We start from the raw sequence: 19,311 nt of genomic DNA, 5'->3' as shown, positions 1-19,311 counted from the left end.
AAGCCAAGTTCCCTAAAAAATATATAGTATGGCAGGCCATATGCAGCTGTGGTCGAACAAGCAAAAGTTACATCACTACGAGAACGGTTAACAAGGAAATATACCGTGAAGAATGCTTGCAGAAACGATTGTTACCGTTCTTACGCAGCCATGATGTACCCTCGCTGTTTTGGCCTGATTTGGCATCCTGTTACTACGCCAAAAATGTTTTGGAATGGTATGATGCTAATGGAGTCCATATTGTACCGAAGGAGGCGAATCCACCGAATTGTTCAGAGTTACGCCCCATTGAGCGGTATTGGGTTTTGGTGAAGAGAGAGCTGTCCCAGCACAAATAACAAGCAACAACTATAGATAAATTTCGAAAATCTTGGACAAACGCAGCTAAATTGGTTGCCAACAAGTCTGCACTGACCCTCATGGCAAGGATAAACTCCAAAGCTCGCCAACTTTTCATGCAGACCAAATAAGTAATGTTAATTTGTTTGATAATTATTAACAATACACACTTAAATGATATAAAATTGTTTCATGGATTAAACTTCTAGCAAATGTGTTTTATTGCAAAATTGAGGTGTCCAGATTTTGTCGCGAACAAGCCTTATCCTAGCGAATCTACTATACTACATTTAAAAAATTGCGACTAAAGAGCCATTAAGACCTATTTACTAACACACTGAAAGCAATCATGGTAGTCATGAATACATGATGAGGGCTAATTTCTCGTTAAGGAAAATATGCGGTGCGCAGAATTAGCTACCATGCTTAGAATAAGGTGCCTGGCCATTATTGTACTAATTATAGCTTTGTTTTTCGGCTTTGCAGTCGAATTGCTGATAAAAACGCACGTTTTTCGTCTACTTCCGACGTTTCGATTTATATTAAATCTTTTTCAAGGATTAGAAAAATATCGTTTTTCGTCTATCGGCTTTATTCAGTTGAGCATTAATGGCCACATATATGGTTTTATATGGTGCTAGCAATCGTTTTTGCATTAGAATTTTGTATACAATTATCACAAAATATCACAATTTTAAAAAACTTTTCAAAAATCTGAAATTTGGTACTATTGGTACTATCTTTACCCAAAACAAACAGATTTTTGATTTTTTTCTAAATTTTGTTTGACTGACTCGTACGCCACCTTAAAGTCCACAAACAGATGATGAGTCTGTAAGTTATACTGCCGGAACTTGTCTAGTAATTGACGCAGAGTAAACATCTGATCGCTGAAGAAGGACCTCGCCAAAGGTCTCAGTCCATAGAACAGGGAATGGGAAACGTGGCCATCAAACTACTCCTCCGGCATTTGTCCTTCCAACCAGGTCCTGACAATGATCCGTTGGTTAGCTTCGTACAGAGCCGTTCGTTCCCTGGTACCTTTGGTATTTAAGGCGTCCTCCCAGTTCAAAACGAGAGAGGGAAAGATAGATGGAGAGAGGGAGAGATATATGGAGAAAGGGAGAGAGAGATCTCGAAGAGATCTGGCGAGGAATCGGTCGGCTGAAGAATAATAGAGCCGCAGAACTCTATAAAAATGGCCAAGAACCGCTAGCAACGGAACTTCACTGGATAATTTCAAGGATTTGGAAGTTTGGGAGGAGGAGAAACTACCGGAGGAGTGAATGGAAGGTGTGGTCTGTTCCATCTATAAAAAGGGCGGTCGGTTAAATTGCTGTAATTACCGTAGCATTACGCTGGTCAACACCGCCTACAAGTGTTCTTCCAGATTTTGTTACGTCGTCTATCCCCAATAGCAAGAGCAGTATCAGAAGGGCTTTATGGGTGTTCGTGCTACTACGGATCAAATTTTTACTCCCACATAAATCCTCCAGAAATATCGAGAGTACAACGATATCATATTTTCGTGGATTTCAGAGCAGCTACGATACAGTTGAACGCGAAGCTGTGACGTATAATCCACGACTACGGTTTTCCGGAAAAACTGACGCGGCTGGTAAAAGCTACGGGCTGATATTAATACTATCTAGTCAAAACATTATTAACGCGTAACTTCGACACAAAAACATTTACTTACTTTACTTACTTAGGTGGCTTGCCGTCCTAAGACAAAGCCTGTTGAACAAAGTTTCTCCATGTAACTCGGTTGAGGGCTACCGCTCTCTAATTTCTCGGACACGGAGTACTCTCTGCCTGATCTCGCTCCACCTAGTCTAACCATCTTGCTCGCTGCGCTCCTGGTAGTTTTGTTCCTACCGGATTTGAGACGAACACCATCTTTGCAGGGTAGTTATCCGGCTTTCTTGCAACATGCCCTGCCCATCGTATCCGTCCAGCTTTAGCCACCTTCTGGATACTGGGTTCGCCATAGAGCTGTTCGAGTTCATGGTTCATCCTCCGTTTCCATACTCCCTTTTGTTGTACACCGCCGAAGATCGTTCTTAGCACTCGTCGTTCGAAAACTCCGAGCACTCGCAGGTCCTCTTCGAGCATTGCCCATGTTTCATGCCCGTAGAAAACAACCGGTGTAATAAGCGTCTTGTCCAGGGTACACGGAGCCTTAGTCTGCTCGGTTCCGCTGGCCAGCATGTACTTTGCTTTAGACGTATTTACCTTTAACCCAATCTTTTCTGCTTCACGTTTTAGTCTGGTGTACTGTTCAGCCACTGCCGATAATATCCACGTCATTGGCAAAGTAGACGAATTGGCTAGATTTGTTGAATATCGTGCCCCGCGTGTTGATATCCGCTCGGTTCATAACACCTTGTAGCGCTATGTTGAACAGCAGGCATGAAAGACCATCACCTTGACGAAGTCGAAGCCAAGTAATTCGAATGAACTTGACAATCCACCCGAAATCCGAACACAGCACTTTGTACCATCCATCGTAGATTCAACCAGTTTGATGAGCTTCCTGGGGAAGGTGTTCTCGTCCATGATTTTCCATAGCTCTTTCCGGTCGATGGTATCATATGCGGCTTTGAAGTCAACGAACAAATGATGCGTGGGAACTTTGTATTCACGGTCCTTTTGGAGGACTTGCCGCAGTGTAAATATTTGATCCGCTGTAGACCGACCTTCGACGAAGCCGGCTTAATAAGTTCCCACAAATCTTTTCGCAATTGGTGATAGTCGGCGGAAAACGATTTGGGACAGCACTTTATAGACGGCATTGAGAACGGCCAGCTTTTCTGGTTCCATTTTAATAAGCTCCGCTCCGATGCTATCTTTCCCAGTTGACTTGTTGTTCTTTAGCTGCATGATGGCCTCCTTAACTTCGCCTATCGTTGGGGCTGGTACCTCTTCCCCGTTTGTTGCACCGTCGAAATCGCTTTCCCCGCTGCTATGGTTCTCCGCCTGGGCGCCATTTAGGTGTTCGTCGAAGTGCTGCTTCCACCTATCGGTCACCTCACGATCACGTCAGAATACTGCCAGTCTTATCCCAACACATCTCGGCTCGCGGAACAAAGCCTTTGCGGGATCCGTTCAGTTTCTGGTAGAACTTTCGCGTTTCCTGAGAACGATGCAGCCGTTCCAACTCTGCATATTCCTGCTTTTCCAGGTAGCGCTTTTCCCGAATGATTTGGTTTCGCTGCATCTTCTTCTGTTTGTGTCTTTTCACGTTCTGTCGTGTGGCACTGCGCACCTTGGCCGTCCGCGCAGCGTCAAACCAATCGTTCCGCTGATTCCGGGCCACATGCCCGATGGAGCTCTCCGCTACACTGCTGATGGCTGTTTTGATAGTGTTCGAACAGTCCTCGAGAGGGGCTTCGTCCAGCTCGGCCTCTTCCGGCAGCGCAGCTTCGAATGAATGCGCGTAGTTTGTGGCGACGTCTGGCTGCTTCTGCTGCGCGAGGTCTAACCGAGGTTGGCGTCGGTACCGAATGTTGTTCACAACGGAGAGTCTTGGGCGCATCTTAACCATCACTAGGTAGTGGTCCGAGTCAACGTTAGCGCTTCGATACGATCTGACGTTGATAATGTCTGAGAAGTGTCGATCAAAACGTGGCCTATCTGTGAGTCTGTCTGATTTGGTGACCTCCAGGTGTACTTGTGATGGATTCTGTGCTGGAAAAAGGTACTACGTACGGCCATGTTCTTGGAGGCGGCAAAGTCGATAAGTCTTAGGCCCATTTCATTGGTCCGCTGGTGTGCGCTGAACCTTCCAATCACCGGTTCCTCCTGCTGATCCCTTGATATCATGTTTTGGGCAGCGGTCGTATTCACTCTCCAACTACGCGTAGAATTCATCATTGTCGTCATCGGTACTTCTGAGGTGAGGGCTATGCACGTTGATAATGCTTATATTGAAGAATCGGACCTTGATTCTCAACCTGCACATTCGAGGATTGATTGGCCACTCGTGCTCGTGTGTGTTGCCGCAGCTCTGGGAGATGGTATGTCCATCTCTGAACGTACATACCGTTGAGCTCTTCCAGCACACCTCCTGCAACGCTACGACGTCGAACTTGCGACTCTTCAATACGTCGGAAAGCACTCGAGTGTTTCCTTGGAAGTTGAGAGATCGGCAGTTCCACGTCCCGAGTTTCCAATCCATAGTCCTTTTTCGTCGCGTGGGTCTATTCCGATTGTTCCAGTAAGAATATATTTGTTCTTCGTTCCGTGCTTTAGTATTTTTAGTGGTGACGGCTGGCAAAGCCTGCTACACCAACCCCCTGTTTCGCCGGAGGGCCAACGAAGCTCGAAAGAACCCCCCTTTCCTGTCAGTATACGACCTTGGTTTCCACTGGGGTTGGTTACCCGATCTCCACCAAAGTTGCTCGTATCCCGGCTGGTACCACGAGGAGGAAGGAACAGGAGTTGCTGAATAAGAGGCTATGAACCACTGTAGGGTCTATTTTATGCCTACACGTGCACAAGGCTACGACGGATTATTAAGCCGTTTACCAGCCAAAACCAGGGATGGTTCGATCACTTTGACTCAATTTTGATTCATTTGACACTACCATCTCAGCCGAGCAAAATTTGACAAAGTTATGTATGAGACATTTGTAGAACTCGTTATTATTTATAATTTTGCAGAATAAAGTGTTGCTGTAACTTTTATAGTTACGGCGCTACAAAGCTAGTACCTCTTTAGTAACTAAATGAACGTTCATTTAGTTACTAATGCGGTACTAGCATTGTAGCACCGTAACTACAAAAGATACAGCAACACTTTATTAAGCAAAATTGTAGATCTAGTTATTATCTACAAATGTCCCATATATCAATTTGCCAAATTTTGCTTGGTTACGACGCTACTGTCAAATGAATCAAAATTGAGTCAAAGTGATCGAACCATCCCTGGCCAAAACATAATCATACCGGATTTAATTATGAATTTAACAACACTTAACAATATTTCGAAATCAACGTTCAAACTCAAAGCTTCATGGTCCAAGATTGCATTTTATTTCTAAAAAAATTTTACACCCTTCATTAGATACGAGTTTTTACACAAATTTTATTTCAGCCTGAAAATTTTTTCCCCAATTTTGATAAATGTGGTCTATTTTTATCAAAAAATAGAGATTGCCAAAAGCGGTCTTGGGCACCTGCTTCTATTTGTTTTTCAACAGTAGCAGCAAAGAGTGATGGTTTCAAACCACTTATAGTATTTTTAAATTCTTAATACTTTAAATGACTAAGGTACACCGGGGCAAGTGGGACCTAAAAAATGCATAGTTTGGGTTTATTCCACTGTGTTTTCTATACCTATGATTATTTCAAAATTCTTTCAGCACAGAAACTCTTCAGTGGTATCACTTCGAAGGAATAATTACGAAAAAGGCCTATAAATTTACATGAAATGAATCTGGAGGAGAATTTTCAAAATTATGGCCCCGGTAAATGGGGCAAGTGGGACCTATATTCAAATTTGATTAAAAAGTATGAAATAATAATAAATTGTGTAAGTTAGTGTACAGAAATGCTAAAGCATTGCAAGAAGCAATCAAAAACAATATTTGTATGAAGGGTTCATCCAAAAATAGCGTAACAAATCAGATCACAACGGGCGACCTTATAATTTATATAAAACACAGATTGTGTACAATTACGTTGTAAAGTATTATTGTGCAGCGCCACTCTTCCTTAATTTGCCTACCTGTATTTTAAAGTATATGCGGTGTGATATGAATTCCCCAGATCCATTACAATAAGCTGATTGAAGGATCGGCCTTCTGGCGGGGAAAACCCCTATTCACAACATAAGGTTTAATTTGATTTTGTTTTGTTTAACGGCGCTTGCTACCTATGCGCCAAATAAACTAAAGGGATATGTTATTGTTGGCCACTACCTGCCGCCCATCTCGCTTTGCCCATCATCATCATATCTATCAACATTCCATAGGCAGGACGTTTGCCTGTTTTCACACCGTCTGGACGAAGCATCAAAATAGGCGGACCGATGCTCACAACCATGGAATTTCCAACGAAGCCTACCGACAGCAGTGTTATTACCTGGTCTTAAGTTTCCTGTTTTGTAAATTTAGTTTCAATAAAGTCAGTCGTAATCTAGAGATAGATCGTGCGTGTTTGGTTTCTTTAGATTTAAGTTCGCGGATTCCCCTCTTCCAGGTGGATCCGCGGCAGTCCCATACGCGGGGGCTGCAATTGTAATGACATGTAGTTGAATAGTTCGTTGCATCCAATTCTTGCGAGACGTCATTTAGCATTAACCATTGTTTAATAGCTCAAAAATACGATTATGATCTGTTTGTTCTACCATGCCCAATTCGGTAGAGCTACTCATAAGAGATAGTTACGCTATAATAACCACAACACTTTATTGTTTCAATTCCAGTTGCAGATTTGTTTAATTATGTCAAATTTGCCTTTCCAAATTCAATTAACATCGTTTAGGTGTAACCAAAATGTGACCAAACTATTTGTTCCCTCATAAGCTGTGCATGTGGGTTTCTTTTTTGGGGCCACTTGGTTTAGTCCTTTTCGGTTTTATTTTAAAGCTTTACTGGTACAAATATTATGTAATTGAACTGAAAATGTTTGGTAGTACATCTAAAAAATGTATTAAAACAGGAAGTTTTGTGCTGAAACACTTTATTTTTAATAGGTCCCACTTGCCCCGGGTGCTTCGAAGTGCCGACCTTATTTCGACCCATTTTTTTTAATGCCATTTTTCAAATTAAACAACTAGTTTTCGGGTATAATTTGTTAATACAGTCGTTATGTTAATCTACTGCCAGAAAAACATGTACTTTTACGTAAAGCTTGTGGCCAAAATATCATTTCTAGAAAGGTGCGTCAATCTTACAACGCAAATGGAAAATAACGCTCAAATTTAAAGTCTAATTTTGTTATTTGAAATGCCTGTTATAAATAATCTATAATTTTAATACATGCGTTTGAGTTGTATTTTTCATTTCTAGAAAGGTTCAGTTGGAGAAAATGAAGTTGAAGAGAGTTATGAGCTCCGTTCCCGCTTACCCCGTATTCCCACTTGCCCCGGGGTACCTTATATTAGTTTTAACTTGTTTTGTGTTTGGCTTGGGACTGTACAGGTTGACTGCACTGATTGTTGAACATGAACAGTTAATTTTTTAATTCACCTGAGTAATTTTATAAGAGCCAAGGTTGGTCATAAAAGCCACCATAAGCGTGTAATAATACCTAAATGGTTTTTTTTCGTTTTGATTTTCGTTTCGTTTAAACATCCACAAGCAAATAAAATTCAACACTGATCAAGAGCTAACCTGCTTCACCTGTCAACCTATAGTTCCGCGATGTTTTTCTCAAAGAAAGCATCCATTTTCCTTCTAGGGGTTCGCAGCTTACCGTTTTGATGAACTACACAACCAACTCTATTTATGCGGTCTACTAACAAGTGAATTGAATTCATCCACTGAACACTAAAGTTTGTACCCAGTACAGAGAGCGCTACTATACTTAATGCGGTCCCCTGGTTGCTCGCTCGCGCTCTCTCGCGACGAGCGGACGTTCGTTTCGTGGAGCGCGCCACCCCATCGCATCACAGGTTCAGCTCGCGCAGCCGCTCGCGGCATCCGGCCCGGCAGGTTGGATTTAATCGTATTTCGCGGTCTTAGTTGCGTTCAGTTCATTTCGTTCGCTGGGGGTGTCAATACGCGTCGTGTCGAAGTTCGCAGTCCTCGTGTGGGCCCTCCGCAGAAAAGGCGCCCAGTTTCGTTCGAGGTGTATAGTATGCTTTAGTAGCGGTAGATTAGTGAGTGTTTGTAAAGAAGCAAGTTTGGCGAAAATAACACGGTGCTAATTTTCAGCCAACCTGCTGCGGTGTGAATCTTTCGGTCGCTTTGTACTTGAAGTTCAATGTCGTTATCAACGTCGATGGTTTTCGCGTCGTCGTCTGGACCGAAGTTGTACGCCGCATCTGTGGTAGTAATTATCGACTATCGGTAGGCCGAACCGCTGTCAGTTTAGTGGTTGTTTTTTTCGTGCGTTTCACTGCTGCCGCTTGCTTCTCTATAGAGTTTGCAGTTTGGGGCAATGTTTAGTGCTTCCATTGAGATGAGAATGCAAATAACAGCGCAAAGGTTACTGCCGCGAGACAGAAAAGCGCGCAATTTGGTGCAATTAGGCATCCTATCGTTATGCAATCGATGCGCGGGGTTAATGCTGCTGGAAGATACAACCAGCTGCCTAGGAACGGTGGAAGCTGGTGGACCGTGTGACTGCGGTTGAAAGATATTGACGCACCGCTACCACACTGGTCCCACCGACGACGACCGATGCGGTTGAACGGAGCAACCGCATACCGCCTACCTTCCCGCTCTGGGTGGTTGATTGTTTTCTTTATGGATATTGTGATGTGACATTGAAAAAGATGTGCATTTGAGTGGTCGTGTTTACGGTGGGCCTGGTGGAGAAAGATAAACGGTAGAACAAACAATTTCGATGTGTACAGTTTGAAGAGATTATAACATTTGAACTGTGTGTTTGTGTTTATTTATTTGACTGAGTAACTCGTATTGCGTCAGGCTGCTTTTTTTCGCTAGACCTGCGGATCGCTGAAACCGATTAGATGGTAGATTTCTTGAAGAATTTGTTTTATTACGTGGTTCTCATGGTGATTGGCGCAGATTCTACTCGAATGGCTAGAATATTGCGGCTGGTTATAGTAATTCCAACATCTATTAAATTCGTTTTATGTCCATTATAGTGTGCCTATTTATTACCTTGATGTAAACTTGTAGTTAGAATTAATTTGCCTTGCTTATTCTAATGGAACTTACACATTGGTATTTTGACAATCGTGTAAATTCATCGAAGAAGTTCCACAAAAACGATTTTCATGGTAAATTATGGAAATATGGAAATTTGATGACTCTTGGTAATGTTTTTATTTGCTCTGGTCGATGAAAAACTGTATCATTTTCTTTTACATGGTTTCTAATACCCAGAAATTGCACAGAAGGTTACCTCTCGCTAAAGAAAATATTCTAATGTACCCGGTAAAATGACAACCGTCGCCCCCATGAAACCAAACAATCAATTATTTTTATTTCCGCACGAATTATATAAGTATGTCATTATTATTTTGAACAAAAAACAACACAAACTTAAACGAGCGCTCAAAACCGGCAATTGTTTTGGTTCGGTCCGACCACAGCCAGCCTGCGCACTTGCACACGGTGGCGGTGCGTTCTCCGTGTACTGAAATTAGCCTTGAAATTGTTTATTTTCAGGATTGCTGCAATTTGCATACATAACACGACCGAAGCATGGCACTCTCCACTCGAGCAAAGGCGACCGAGCGGACATGCAGCCGGTATGCTACGAGTGTTGGATGACAATCCACTTCCAAGTGGAGCGCATTTCGTTCCTTTTTTCTTTCCATTCATTAAACACTGCAACGAACAGTTCAACAGCTAGCTAGAAACTAGTTCAGGATCACGTTTTTGCACTTAATTGAACGACAGTACCGAGCGAGTGAACACGTAGCAATATGCTGTTGAAAGCTTCGGTTCAACTAGACGTTCAATTATATGTAAACTGTGGCAGTCATAATTGCGCTGGCCTTATTCTGCAGACACCTGAGAACAAAGCACTTTATCTCTCAAGTAGTGATCTCTTGATCCTTGAACTGCTTTAGCATTCCTCTGTGCAGCTACCATTTCCCCGCATATGCGCAAGTTTCGCTCACGTTGTTGATCCTCAACAATGTATGTGCACTCTATGGAGTGGCGATAAATCTTCATGTCGTCCATCTGTGGATATGTATGATTGAATCGGAGCACAATCTCCGTTGCCGACGGGTTTCTTAATGAAGTAAATAAATCACAAAACATGTGACAGCACAGGTTGTTTGTCTGTTAAATCGTTACTTAAAAGTTTTGAGCAAGATAGCGTTGGTATATTTCCTAGTACAACCACAACAATCGTCGGTCGCATTGCATCGGCCGAATCGAAAATGGTTACCTAGTTTTGAACTTCGAATCGCTGCGCTGCTCGTACATCTGAGAGAGAGGTTCATCGCTTGCAAACGGTTCGTTCAAGTCTTCGTGTTTCTGCTGTTGTAGCACGCAATCGGTCGGTTTATTATGCAACTAAACCGCAAAGCTTCCGACCTGTTGATGATGGGACGGGGCCGGGCCCGTCAATAGTAATCCAGAAAGTTTGCTTTTCCACTTCGTACGTATTTTTCGAATAAATTTACGTCGGCATTCGCAAATCAAACTGGTGACAAATTGCCTTCGCCTGTGCAACGCATCGCGACGAAGCGTAGTCTGTGCAATTTAGGATGGTTCAAATATTGAATGTTTACTATTTATAAACCATGCGCCAGTGGGTTAAAATATTGATTGGTGTTGATTTTACCTACATTTCTCAGCGAAATTTATGTGAATTGGACTCTTTTATTTGGAAATTTTTCACCGGACACTTGTGGCAATAATTTTTTGGATCAAGAGCTTGAGTGCAATTTATTGCACTTGCTTGGTGGTCACAGACGATCCACACTACCGTTGTAGGGCTCAGCTTTGACTGTATAATTACGAAATCAGCCGCTTTCTCAGAAGTCAGTGTCACTATTACGTGCCCCATTGCGTATTCACTCATTGCCTCATCGAAAAATCGCTCGGTAATTGCGATTCGACATTCGAAAAGAATTCGACAAATCCGTATTTGAGAATGATATTACGATTGTCTCTTGCACGAAAAAAACCCTTCTTTTTGTGTCCTATTCCGACAACGAAACGGTGATCTAACGAGGTGATGAGACACCACGTTTATCGTCACGTTTTAAGCGGTTCGCGTGTGTGTGCGCATATTTATTTTTCGCTTTGCTTGGAACCTGTGCCATCATATCTGCTGAGCTTCAATGACGGTTCATTTTTTGTTCATCTCACTTGGCGCTCGATGATCTGGGTGCTATTTAAGGGTATTTTTTGAGTTATTTATTTCATTGATTGATTCAAATTACCGGTCGGTGCGTACCCGAAGGTGCACACACTGAACAAGGTGCTAATAGGAATGGCTCATTTCGGCAATTTGGTGAAGGATGTTTTCAATTACCACTGGCTGGGGCTTATGAGATCGGTGTAGTCAAGACGTTATTTCGGAACGCTTGCGAAACAGGGAGTTCCGGCAAAAAAAACGTCATTTTTGGGGAAATTGGATTGGGTTTTTAATATCCAGCTGAAACATATTGAATCATTAGGCAACTTTTATTGATGTTGAGACGTTTGCAAATACATTGAGCATTATACCAAACTGACCCGGAACCAGAATAGGATGAACGCGGGATGACTGTTTTCTACGACCAATACGCACCAACGACTTTTACAGCCGCCTGGATATAAGAACATAAGCAGGTAGTTTTATTTGCCAACTTCTTCTGAAGCGGCGCATGTACTTAATATTTCCGCGTCTAAAACAGGGCAGTAACTTTCCAGAGAACAGGATTTTTCAGCTCTTGGCAGTAAACACCAACACCCGCGTCACTTTAGTCTATTTTCTGTAGCCTACCTCCTGCAACATGTATTAAATTTTATAATTCGTTTTAACTGAATTTATTAAAAATCATGCAGTAATTCATAACATGATAATGAGCAACAGTTATTTATATGTTTTTATCAAATTTAGTGGTTTATCACTATTTTGACTGTTTTAGGCATTTTAATAATTTGTTGAACCGACAAGCTCCATTAGCGGAAAAATCCCTTTGGGCATGCTTTCAACCAGGTTTCTTTAAAAGGTTTCGTTTAAAAGCTTTTAAAATTCGGCCACGCTCCTAAAATTGACACTTTCAGCTCATCAGTGTTATTGCATTGGGTCTTGTAAATGGCTGTAAATCCGTTGCACAACCATTTTCCGCACCTTGAACCGCACCTGGTACCTCTGGATTTAGATTCGGACTGCCGGATAATTGTTTAATTTTCCATGTGTCGAATTGGGATTTAGTAGTCTAACTGGTGTGAATACTAGCTTGGTCTGGCTGGAATGTAAATTTTTGGTGTCGCTATTTTGTTTTGAGTGGTACCGAGCAGCTTCTCCGAGCAGGGTGGGGTATTGAACCCGGGTCCTCGGCGTGAGAGGCGTGAATGCTAACTACTACACCGGGACTGACCCCTATATGACGAGTTTATTTTGCGAGATGTCAGAGCCAAATTGCGCTTTCCAGACGTAGAAAACCTAATCCACCAAGATTTGGAAGGTGGAGAAGCGACCGGAGGAATGGATGGAAAGAGTGGTTTGTCCCATCTACAAAAAGAGTGATCGGCTCGACTGATGCAACTATCACGCCATAACGCTGATAAACACCGTCTCCCAGATCCTCTTACGCCGGCGGTCACCGATAGCACAAGGTTTTGTATGGAATTATTAGGTGACTTCATGGGAGTCACACCTTTATGGACCAAATTTTAACCATCCGGCAGATCTTGCAGAAATCGAGTCGCCCAGTTATCTTCGAGGTACGATGCTGGTCTAACAAGCCAGTCGTCGTATGTTCGAATCTCGGCTAGGCTAGATAGAGTCAGTAGGATCGTTACACTGGCCCCGTAATTTTCCTGAACTCTAACAGCCGGCTGCAAAGTCTGTCGATAAAGAGGGGTAATGTCTAATGACGGTTTAAACCTAAGGCTTTTATTGACTTCAAAGCAGCGTACGATACAGTCGTTCGAGACCAGCAGTGGCAGGTAATGCAAAAACACGGTTTTACGGACAATCTACATTGTCTACATGGACGGTTTTACGGACAATCTACATTGAACTACATGGGATCGACTGGGGTGTTTCGTGCGCAACTTGGGATACTTTCTAGTTCCTTCGGAACGCGGCGAAGGTTGAGACAAGGTGACGTCACATCCTGCATGCTGTTAAACATCGTTCTTGAGAATGTGATCCAACGAGCGGGCATCGAAACGAGAGTTGCAATTTCCACCATAAGTAGCCAACTTCTAGGTTTGGTTAATGACTTTGACATCATAGCCAGGAACTTCGCGACGGCGGAGGAAATCTACGCCAGACTAAAAGCGGAGACTAGGAGGATTGGGCTAAAAATTGCGTCGAAGACCAAATACATGAAAGAAAGAGGCTCACAGAAGATGTACGTGCGCTTCCCACGGTGACGGACTAGAAGTGGTAGAGAAGTGGTTCGTGTATTTGGGATTGCTGGTGACCGCGGACAATAACCATTCAAGCGGGAAACCGGGACTAGTTTACCCTTCGCAAAACACTATGATCAAGAAGTATACGTAGTACGTACGACAATGTACAAACCCCTTATTAGATCGGAATTTCTTTACGGACTTGAAGCTGTGACGCGGATCACCAAGGGGTTTCCAGTAAGGCGTATAAGTGCGTAGTAATCAGAGATTACTTTTGTAATCATTTACGAATTAATTAGGTAATCAATGGTAACCAGTAAAGTAATCAATGATAATCCTAAGTAATCATTGGTAATCATGATTAATTTATAATAATCACAAAAGATTGATTACTGGTAATCAGAGGTAATCAGTAAAGTAATCAAAAGTAACTTTTTTCAAAGGTGCGCTTTTGTGGTGTTTGAGCGGAAGGTGCTGAGAACAATATTTTGTGGAGTACAAACTGAACGCGAAGAGTGGCGGAGGTATATGATTTATGAGCTTTAGGACTGTTTGGAGAGATTCTCATGGTACATCTGGCGAAAGTCGGTAGGTTACGGTGGGCCGGACATGTCGTAATGCTGCCGGACAACAGTGCGACGAAAACGGTTCGCGAATCGGTCCCAGTGGCCTAAGATCGAGTTGAATAGAGATGACAGCTTGTAACTGCACGAGTCACGCCGGCTTTGTACTGCTGCTGACGACGACGAAAAAAGTTTTGCAAGCTTCACGACCTTCGTCTCGCCTGCAAACGCCAACGGTCTTAGATTTGACCGTTGAATGTCATCAGAAAAAGATGTCAGTCCTACACTTAAAGTCCCCCGAAGACAGCCCAGTCCGACCTTATTTTGCTTCAGTAGTCCAGAACCGAGATGTTTGGTACCTCATCAAGAACTCTGGTTACCAAGATATTGAAGCGCATCAACAATCAACCTGTTCCATCTGTCCCGCTACTGAAACCCTTATAAACTCCAACAAGATGCCATTGGATAACACCTTGCACAGGAACGCCGCCCGAGAACGATGACTAGCTACGCCTAAGCGCGCCCCAGATATTTTGAGTCGGCCAAATACTTTTTCATGAGTCAACAGACACCAGCAGAAGAGAATCCTGGGATTCATTGATCCGCTCCAATTTATTTACAGGGTTTTTAAGAGTAATTTGATGCCACAGCAGTTCTCGCAATCAGTTGGGTGACCCTTTTTTTAGTGACTTTGTCTTGCATCTAGTTCTTCGGAAAAGCTGAGGCTTTCCATATATTACTGAATAGCTTATGCATCATCTGGGCTGACAACGTTAGATCAGCTTTGAGCATCTCGGATGACATACGGTATATAAATGGCCCTCTGTTGGATTTTATTCTTTTGAAGGCTGCTTGAAGTTCAGCTAGTAATGACGTGTCAGAGTTGTCGCCATTGATGTGAACTATTGGGGTCATGTTTCAGGTTTTACTGGTATCTGACATTTAAAACTCTAAAGAATTGTTTAAAATGTTCAGTTCATTCTACAAGCTAAACGGTTAGTCAGTAATTGGCCAGTTCTATCATTTAGCGGCATCTTAGAATTCATCCTAGCACAACCAATCCCAAGTGACAATTTGGGTTTCATTTGACTCCTATGATGGCATTTAAGACCAAAATTAGTCTTCAAGACCACCATAAGAGTACAATAAAACTCACATTGTAGCTTGGCATGCGACGAGAAATGTCTAACAACAAGCGGGAATCATCAATAGCGTCGCCATTTTCTACTTCTTTGGCTAGGGAGTTAGGCCCTCTTGTACTGTCTACGAGACTGTTTAACTACGCTCTCCAGTTTTAGTCGCTCTGCTCTTCGCCTCTCTCCGCTCGTCGATTATCGTTCAGGTTTCATCCGAAATCCATTACATCTGTCTGCTGAGCACTCTGTCTTTTCACTGGCTCCATTTCGAGTTATTCGACAAAGGCCTTTTGCACTTCAGGATTCTACAGTCGGTGGATGGTAGTAGCGATCTCCAACTTCTTGTCCGTTGTGGGTCACGTGCGATGTCCAAGCATATTTTAGGGGTGTTTTGATGCAATATATGAAAGGCTGTTTCGCCACTTTCGGTTGATGCGAATTCGCTTTTTGATTCCCAGCTCGTCAGGGCCGTATGAGCCACTGGGTTCAGTAGGAATCTAACTCATTGCTCCCGAGTATCATTTTTTCCTCATATGCCAGAATGGAGAAAGACTATCTCGAATGATGCCTTGTGTTCGCCAGAGTTCGGTCAGCATACCACTCATTCAGTCCCAGAAATTCAGGCTGCTACCTTCCCTTGTGTTTACCATCAAAAACCTGTCAAACAGAGGCTCAGAAAAAAGGCGCTTCCGAAGAAGAAAGCCCATGTACCGACCAAGGTGAGTTAAAGGTGATCTAGTTTTCACAGTTTGCAGAACAGAAGTGCGCGGAACGATTGGTTAGCAACCATCGACGTTGTTTATACATTCAGCAGTTTCCGCTTTGAAAATTTTGGTGATCGTCAAGGGTAACCCAGCGGGGGTGAAAAACAAATTTGAACATCAGAAAACCTCTCTTGACTAACCTTGTTACCGACTAGTATTTCCATCAGTGTTGATCATTTTGAACTTTTTGCTGGCTACTCACATCCTAGTAGCCACAGCGAGGAAGTAGGGGGATGGTAAATTGAAGGTTTGTTTGTTATGTAGATTTTAAAATTAAATTTCATTTATCTTTTAAAAGTTTGAAAAGTTAAGCTTCAGTAAACGGGAACTGTGTTGCGTCTTGAATCCATGTCAGTCGCTAACCTTAGAAGTAGGTAACTTTACCTATCAGCTTCTTTTGAACTGGCTTTGAAAATATTTCGGTATAGAAAAGGCTATAATACCTTCTGGAGAGAAGGATTCCTCCAGTTGCAGCTCATGGTAGTAAACAACAAAACCTGCGTGGCTTTTATACAAGAATTGTCGGTGTAAAGGTGTCCCACATCAAATTTTACCACGGATGAAACGCTGTAGAAAATTATCTAATTGACCGATCCATTTCAAATTTTCAGATTATAAAATATAACCCATTGATTAGCTTTTGGCATATTTATTTCATTAAACTTCAATACCATAACCGTGCTCGCACCTTATACCTAACTCCACACATAACGTTCTGTACAACATCTGGCTGCAGCTTCTTCTGTAGGGAAACCCACTTTTTCTTCATGTCTTCCTCAGATTTGACCTCCTTGGAATGCTTCAATAGCCCAGTATTTTTCGATGGACCTTAGTTCCGGTACATTGAGGGAACTCATGTTCTTGGGTACGAAAGTGACCCCGTTGGCTTCGTACCACTCCAGGACATACTTTGAATAGTGAGACGAAGCTAGATCCGACCAGAAGATCGTAGGACTCTCGTGTTGCTTCAATAGAGGAATCAGACACTTCTGTAGACACTCCTTGAGGTAGATCGGCTCGTTTACTATCCCGGTAGTCACGAACGGTGCACTCCGTTTGCCACATGAGCAGATCGTTTGCCAAATCATATATTTCAAACTTTGGCAAACTTTGGAAGTTTCTGCTTCCTTATTTTCTCCGGAGCATTAAACATGTGCTGGGCGGTGAGGAATAGTAGCCCCGGAAGCTGCCGGAAGTTCGCCTTGACGTAAGTCTCATCATCCGTTATGAGACAATGAGGCTTCGTCAGCATCTGAATGTACAGTTTCCGGGCCCGTGATTTTCTCACCGTATTTTGCCATTCTTCACGATTTGGAGTCTTCTGTACTTTGTACGTATGCAGTCTCTCCCGTTCCTTGGCTCTCTGAACGAAGGACTTGAACAGATTCAACCAGTTGGCCGCATCCCTGACCGAAGCATTAAGATTCCGCATAAACGCTCTCACGACTCGCTGATCCTGATCACCAATAGAGCATCCATTCTGACCGCATTTCACCGTCCGTACGATGCTCAGAGTTTCGTAGTAACGTTTAATCACACGATGCACCGTTGACTGCACGATTCCGAGCTGTTTTCCGATGTCCCGTTGAAAGAGTGTAGGATTTTCCAGGTGCTAGCACAAAATCAATTCGCGACGTTCCTTTTCGGGTGACAAATTTTTTTCCAATTTTTGAAAAACTGTCAACGGTAAAAATACAGTGTAAATAGTGCACTCTAAACCATACGTATGGTAGCCCAAGTAACAATTTGGGTTTTATTACACTCTTATGATGGCATTTAAGACCAAAATTGGTGTTGAAGACCACCATAAGAGTACAATAAAACTCACATTGTTGCTTGGGAGGAAATGTTTCCGCAGTGACTCTTGTTTAATGTGGATTGAATATTGAAAAAAAATTCTAAAACAGCAATCTTGTTCGCTGACTTGTGAATCAGTATGTACATTGTCTTAGTGAAACGATGTTTTCTTCTTCGTTATGTTACTTTTCTACTTGATTGCGTCACCCGTTTGATTCAAAAACGCATTCTAGTACCTAGTTGCTGTGAACCACTTCGTCTTTCGGAAGAATATTGATTGAAAAAATTTCTTGTGAATCCCAAAATACAGAGGCCACGACCTTACTTTTCGTCTGAGAAGTTTTCCAGCTCTTCAGCCGGCTTTTGCGCTCTCCATTTCTTTCTGACCGACAGTCTATTCGGTTTAGGCGTATAATGATGAATCTGTACTTCATCTATTGCAGGGGCTTAGCTAGAAATTTTTCCTTGGGGGGGGGGGGGGGAGGGGTTAACAAAAAAAAATTACATAGTCTAACCTTAAGGGGTTTATTCAGGAAATGGGGAATTATTTTCAATCATCATAAGCTTTTTTGGTTTATACTCCGGGTTCTTTATACACACTTAAAAAAAGTGCCGAAGTCAGCAAAATTTTGCCGACATTTGGACAGCCGAGAGGTTCGGTAAAATTTTTTATGATGCCAGACGTTAGTAAAGATCCGTAAACGTCGAATTGCAAAACTGAAATTTTTACCGAACGCTCGGCTGTCCAAATCTCGGCAAATTTTGCTGAGTTTTTTAAGTATGTATGACTTAAAAAAAACAAATTGATATAAAATAAGATAAATGTTGAAATTGCACCTCCCAGTTGACATCGTGGTACGTTGTATATTCAAATCTTGGCTGGGAGACTCTATTAGAGTCAATAGGATCGGGTCCCTTCCAAGCGCGGCAAAAGTCGAGACAAGTTGACCTGCATGATTTTCAACATCGTCCTTGAGAAGATGATCCGGCGAGCAAAATCGAAACGAGAGGCTCAATTTTACGATACTCAGGGGGGACACACCCGCACTTGCGGACGATATTTCACGGAGCAAAAGCTGGAAGCGAAGAGCGGCGGAGTTACACTAGAATCTCTTTTTACGTCCATTTATTTTACGTGATTTCCTTTTGCGTCAATATTTTTACATACGGAATTTGAATTAATGTCGTCTCGTTTTACGTCTAAAATTTAAATTAACGACCACCCTTTTGACGACCGATTGTTCTTACGCTCCATAATAGTGGACGTAAAACGAAATTTGCGTGTATATGAATCACGAGCAGCAGACACAACTTGGGGAGATTACCATCGGACATCTGGTGAAGTAAACGGTAAACTACGGTAGACCGGACAGTCATAAGGAAAACGTTTCTATCAACCCCACGGGCACCAAGAACAGAGGGGCTCTACGTGTGAGATGGCTTAACTTGGTCTTGCGATTTGCGCCTTCTGAAACGCCTGGAAAATCGGCCACGAGTAACCCAAGATTGAGTTGCATGCAGCCGACTAGTTGAAACAGCA

At 42.6% G+C, this 19,311-nt stretch overlaps 1 protein-coding gene across 1 annotated transcript in view; it reads left to right on the top strand.

The window, feature by feature from the left end:
* Positions 1-8,111: 8,111 nt before the first annotated feature.
* LOC128741781 (protein spaetzle 3) overlaps positions 8,112-19,311 on the top strand; it is a 52,111-nt gene continuing 40,911 nt past the window's right edge. Inside the window, exon 1 of the mRNA XM_053837815.1 lies at positions 8,112-8,167. The gene's annotated coding sequence lies outside the window, so the exon portion shown is untranslated. The remainder of the gene's footprint in view (positions 8,168-19,311) is intronic.

This window comes from Sabethes cyaneus, chromosome 3, assembly GCF_943734655.1.
Source record: "Sabethes cyaneus chromosome 3, idSabCyanKW18_F2, whole genome shotgun sequence".
Lineage (NCBI taxonomy): Eukaryota > Metazoa > Arthropoda > Insecta > Diptera > Culicidae > Sabethes > Sabethes cyaneus.
Note: the sequence above shows the minus strand (reverse complement) of the source record. Positions and strands in the feature narration are given on the sequence as shown.